Source organism: Mus caroli, chromosome 4, assembly GCF_900094665.2.
Source record: "Mus caroli chromosome 4, CAROLI_EIJ_v1.1, whole genome shotgun sequence".
NCBI lineage: Eukaryota > Metazoa > Chordata > Mammalia > Rodentia > Muridae > Mus > Mus caroli.
The window spans coordinates 122652785-122658700 of NC_034573.1; the positions used below are offsets into that span (position 1 = coordinate 122652785).

General features: G+C 53.6%; 1 protein-coding gene across 6 annotated transcripts in view; it reads left to right on the top strand.

Annotated features, from left to right (window-relative positions):
- The first annotated feature begins 4903 nt into the window (after positions 1-4903).
- Ahdc1 (AT-hook DNA binding motif containing 1) overlaps positions 4904-5916 on the top strand; it is a 72964-nt gene continuing 71951 nt past the window's right edge. For 5 of the 6 annotated variants that reach the window (XM_021159463.2, XM_021159462.2, XM_021159465.2 and 2 more), the window contains exons 1-2: positions 5045-5363; positions 5598-5692. The gene's annotated coding sequence lies outside the window, so the exon portion shown is untranslated. Of the gene's footprint in view, positions 4927-5044; positions 5364-5597; positions 5693-5916 lie in introns of those variants that run through there. The other variant, XM_029475885.1, reaches the window with a different exon arrangement.

The following is a 5916-nucleotide window of genomic DNA, read 5'->3' on the forward strand; positions in this document are numbered from 1 at the left end:
TTATATATAAGTACACTGTAGCTGTCTTCAGACACTCCAGAAGAGGGTGCCAGATCTCGTTACGGATGGTTGTGAGCCACCATGTGGTTGCTGGGAGTTGAACTCTGGACCTTCGGAAGAGCAGTCGGGTGCTCTTACCCACTGAGCCATCTCGCCAGCCCACTTCTTTGTTTTCTAATGCAGCTGAAAAAGAGTGGGGAGTAGGGCTGGGCATTTGAGGATTGTGAAGTTGAGGCGAACCTGGGCTATGTATGGAGAGTCCTTGTTTCAAAAGAGAGAGAGGTGAGAGAAGAAAAGGGGGTGGAAAGTCCCAGCCTGCTGCAGCAAACCCGTGATTCCAGCACTTGGGAGGTACAAGCAGGAGAATCAAAAAATCCAAGGTCATCCTCAGCTACATTGTAAGCTTTAGGCTAGCCTGAACTATTTGAAACCCTGTAACAAAGGGGAAAAAAATAAAACACCAAAACCCTTATTTTAAAAAAAGGCAAGCCAGAGGTGGTGGCCCACAACTTTAATCCCAGCACTCCGGAGGCAGAGGCAGGCAGATTTCTGAGTTCGAGGCCAGCCTGGTCTACAAAGTGAGTTCCAGGACAGCCAGGGCTATAAAGAGAAACCCTGTCTCGAAAAAAAACAAAACAAAACAAAACAAAAACAAAAAAAAAGACAGAATTGAGTGGATGCAGAGGCAGGAAATGAAGCTGCTGGAAAGTCGAATTAGGTATGACAGTGGGTTAGTGCCAAAAATGGAGATGGTGAATTATTTGAAGTCCTGGTCAGCCATGTGCTTAGCTGGAATTCTAACCCTTGGACAACAGCGTTAGAAGGCAAAATAGAGTTTTGTGGGGTTTTTCAAAATTGTGTGTGTGTGTGTGTGTGTGTGTATACAGTGTCTGTGGATACCAAAGATTCCCCCACGCCCACCCTGCACCCGAGCTGAAATCACAATTAGTGGCAAGAAACTCTGATCTTCTAGGAGACCAGCTGAAACGCTGTGACCCTCTGGCCCCTGATTTGTTTTGCTTTTGAGATGGGGCTTGGGGTGAGGTGGGGGGCATGCCTCAGGCTGGCTAGGAAATATGTCATCTACATTAGCCTCAAACTCCAGCCTCCTGAATACCGGCGCTGGGATTCCAGGCATGACGAGCTCAGCTGCCACTTTGAGTTTTGACCATGGGAGTAAACGAGACCAAATCCCAAACTCCTGGTGACTAGGGTGGAGGAGGGATAACAGAAGAGGCAGGAGGACATCCACTCTGAACACATGGAACAACCACACTAGGTCATGCTTCTAGGACACATAGCTTTGACCAGGCCCGTGAACTGAGCATATCATTATACTTGATAACACCTACGGAATTATCAGTGGTGTCCCAGGCTAAGCACACACAGACAGACAACAATGTGCTGACCTACAGTTAGAGAGATAACCGAAGGCAAGCCAAGGACACACACTTACCCCCCAAGACTCAGTGGAGAGAGCCAGGACCTTGTACACCCTGATGGACACAGGAATTTACACATATGCCGTGTGACCGTCAAGGACCTTACCCTGCCCCCCTCTGTCTTCTCCAGGTCCCTCACCACCTCTGGCAGGAACAAAGCTGACCTTTGCCCTGTGGCCTCTGGCCTCTCCTCCCACACCCCCTGCCCCAGAGGGAGGAGCTGTTTGAAGTCTGGGCTGCAGCTGGGGTTTCCTGTTGCCTAGAGGAATGTGGGAGGATTGTGCAGGGGAGGGGAGAGGGGCTGGGCTCAGAAGAAGGGTAAAGTGCCCCCCCCATAGTAGTTTTCACTGTCAGGGGGGCTTCCTGCTACCCTGATCTCCTGGACCCTAGATCTAGCCATTGCATTTGATGGCGAGTAAAGCAGGGACAGAGTGGCTCTAGTCCAGGACACATCTTGTTCTTGGATCTGCAGCTCAGTGGCTCAGGAAAGTTCAGGAAAGCTTGTTAGGTCTCAGTTTCTTCTTGTATGGAGGAAACTGAATTACTCTATAGCAATTCAGACCTCCTTTCTGGAAGCCCCAGAACCTTGGTATTCAGAGAGGGGGCACCCATCGTTTCTCCCCTTTCTATGAATCCCATTGCCGTTCTTTTGTTTTGTTTTGTTTCGAGATAGGGTTTCTCTGTATAGCCCTTGCTGTCCTGGAACTCACTTTGTAGACCAGGCTGGCCTCAAACTCAGAAATCTGCCTGTCTCTGCCTCCCAAGTGCTGGGATTAAAGGAGTGTGCCACCACTGCCCAGCTGTCATTGCCATTCTTATTATAACTTAAGAATCTCTCCTCTACCTCGCCAGTTTTCTATTTATTTATTTATTTATTTATTATTCTAGAGGGAGTGTCTCATGTAGCCCAGGCTGGCCTTGTGTACCTGTACAGCTGAAGATGACCTTAGATTTCTGATTCTCCTGCTTCCACTTTCCCTATGCTGGGGTTACAGGCACATACCATTCAGGAACCTGAGTCTATTTTACTCATGGAAACCTGGGCCTCTGACAAATTAACACACAACAAATAAAGGCAAGCCCAGGTGTACCTGGGTCCCAGTTTACACGGCCTTTAAAACCTTAGGTCCCCACAGTTTTATCTTTACTTTCAAGCAGTATTTCCTGGGTCTGAATATATTAGGTTTTGTCTCCAGTGAAACAAATGTGGTTGGAGGAAGCTGACCCCAGAAAGAGGGACTCTCCCTAGCTCTTCTTCAGCTTAAATCACCGGAGCAGGTATGGAGATTGGACACTAGGTGGCAGCAGCATCCCGCGTAATAGTTCATGAGCAGTTTGGGGGAACCCTTCCCCAACATACTTTGGAAAGGCTCCATAAGAAAAACCTGTCCCTAAATTCCAGGAAGGCTCTGCTGTGTTTTGTTTCTAGGAATCTGCAACACTTTGGGGCTACCCACTACTTCTGCAGAGGGGACACCTGAAGCAGCCTGGAGAACTTGGAGCATATTTGGAAAATTCTACCTAACTTCTTTTTCGTGTGCCTTTTGCCACCTAACTAGCCATTCCCCCCGCCCCCTTTATGCTTTTCTTGAATATCGATTAGTCCCATCTTTCCTGGGGGCTCTCTATGACCTCATCCCATTCCTCTGCCTACATTTAATTCAAGCAGTAAGGGTCTTCCTATCCTTGGTAAAGGTGGGTGAGGCATTAAAGATTGGCAGACCTGGGAGTCTCTCACACCCATCAGCACTAAAGTTTGCCCTGTGGGCGGCAGTTATGGCAAGACACCAAAAATTCTGCTTGTGATGACCTCAGAGTTGAGATTTGAAGCTACAAAGGATCTCTAAAGCACCTTCTGCTTTTATTAATACCTGATCATATCATAATCAGTTCTTGGGGTTACTTTGTCTGCAAGAGAAGTGGCCCCTAGATAGAGGCCTCTCCAGCTGGCCACATGTGCCACGATGCCACATTAGTGGGTGTGCTTTTTTGAGCCTCTCCTGTTACTTGCTTTCTGGAAAAATGTCAATTGCTCTATAGGTAGGGACTGGGAGAGATGGAGGGATGGGGATGGTGATGCGGATGTGTTGTTAGCATAATGTCACCATCTACTTTGAACATATGTTGACTAGCAATTACCCTGCAAGAGCAAAGAAGGCATCAGAAGCAGGTGGATCAGGGGGTAAAGGCATTGCTAGAGAAGCTTAGGACATGGGGCAAGATGGATTAAGTTGGCAGACACTGGCCAAGGGAATGTCAGACACAGTCATGAGTTGGGATCAGCTCAGAAGCAGTCAATAGCCAGGTAGCAGGGCAGTGACCACTGCATCACTCATCTGTTTCTCCTGCAAACCTTGTCTACCTTAGTGCCAAGGGAGGACACATAGACACAGGGAAGCAAGGTGTACAGTAAAGGATGGGGGGGGGCGGGGGGGAGTAGAGGGGATCACCACTCTGTTACCGCCCAAGGGTTAAGGAAGGAAGCTTTGAAATTATCCAGATGCTGAATCCAGCGCTTTCTAATCGGGACACCTGGGCTCCGGAACTCTTATATCTAAAATAGAAATAAGGTCTGTCTCGTAGGGTTGCTGCTGCAAGGCTCAAGGCCCCCCGTGCTGCCCGGGTGCTCAGTAAATGGCAGCCGCGGCAATTCTCCTTTCAGAGCTGTCCAGCCACCTCCCTGGGGGTAACAAAGCCTTCCTCAGAGGCGCACATTCCCATCTGTGGGATAGGCAAGGCAGGGGGCCCAGAGCCAGGGGCTGGAGAACAGATGTGACCTGAAGAGGAGGTAGGTGAAAGTGCTGCGCCCAGCCCCCACGCCGCAGCAGGCGCTGGAGAACTGTTGAATTCCGCTCACAAACAATTGTTCAAATTCAGGAAAAGGCATGGTATCTACACTTTGTCCAGAATTTTTTTGCGCCCTCGCCGCCCATGGACGACAATAAAAAGTAGGCGCTGGAAGAACTAAATCCAGGGCTGAGTTTGAGGCGAAGGGCCACGAAATGCGGAGACTGTGGCGTTTCCAGAGCGGCTTTCTTGCCAAATGCCTCTTCTGATAGGAAAAACGTCCCCAAATTGAGAGTGTAGGTCCTCTCGTCTCTCCATGGGCCCTCTCAATGTGTTTGGGACACCCCAGAAAGTCGCAGCCCTTTTGGCTCATCCTCTGAAGCCCGATTCCACTCATTTTATTCTCAGACCCCGCCCCTGCGCTACCACCCGCAACCTTGGCGCAGCCAGAGCCCCGAGTAGGGGCCTCGCAACTCCCGGAATGTTCCTAACCCTTGAGGAGGATCAGCCGTCCTAGATAAAACGGGATTCATCCGGGCCAGGGATACTCCGGCACAGGGTCCGCTCCGGGCCGCGCCGTCGGAGCAGCCGGAGTGGCCCCGCCCGCACAGCGCGCGGAGCGGCCGAACGGGGACTACAAGTCCCGGCGTGCTCTGCGCGCGCTCCCCCCTGGGGTTCCGGATGGTGAGCAGCGAAGGTAAGGCGAGCTCGCAGAGGCAGCGGCGGCGGCGGCGGAGACGGAGAGAGGCAGGCAGGCAGGCAGGGCGAGGGCGAGAGACGGAGGGAGGGAGCGAGCGAGGCAGACCAGACAGACAGACAGGCGGGCGGGCGGGCAGAGCGAGCCACCCGCCAGGCTGCGCTCAGCCCCGCTCGCAGCGGAGAGAGCAGAAGGCAGGAGGAGGGAGGGGAGGAGGGAGGAGGGAGGGAGAGAGGGAATCCAGCTACCACCACCCAAAGCCAGCGTCTGCTTTCTGTCCTCATTTCCTTTTCCCACCCAGCTCGGAGAGCAGAGAAAGGCAGAGAGAGAGAGAGAGAAATAGAGACAGGCAGACAAACAGACAGACAGACAGAGCGGGAGGGAGGAGGGCGGCGGAGGAGGAGCAGGAGGACTACGCGGGGCGCCTTCCCTCCCAGGTTTGCAATTGGGGGGTTGGGGCGGGGGTGTCCAGGGCTGTGAGAGTGTGTGAGCGGCTGGGGAAGCGAGTGGGGCGCAGATAGCGAAGGAGTAATCGTGGTGGGGGGGACGCCGCGGGAGCGGGGGGCCGTGTCCAGCGGAGTTAGCGGCGGAGAATGTGAGCCGAGGCGCGAGCCATGCTGTCAGCGACGGCAGGCGGCTCAGGGCTCCTCTACGACTCCTCTTCCCAGCAGCCGGGCGCCCGTGTCGCTGCCGCCGGCGGAAGATAGACGCCCCCCGAAACCCCTCGCCTGGCTCGGACCCACGGAGCCGGCAGCCCAGCACTCCGGTAAGTAGCGCCTCCTGCCCAGCAATAGACGCTGTTGGGGACCGGCCGGCCAGGCTCTTTTGTGCAGCGCACTGTGGGGGGGCCCAGCGCCCCCAGTCCGGTCCGCCGGACCCCGTGGCTGCGGTGCCCGCGGTGCGATCGGTCTTTGTTTCCACCGGGGCCCGCGGCTCGGCTGGGCTCGGCTCGAAGCCTGGCAGGCAGCGCCGGGAAGGGGGAGGGGGAGG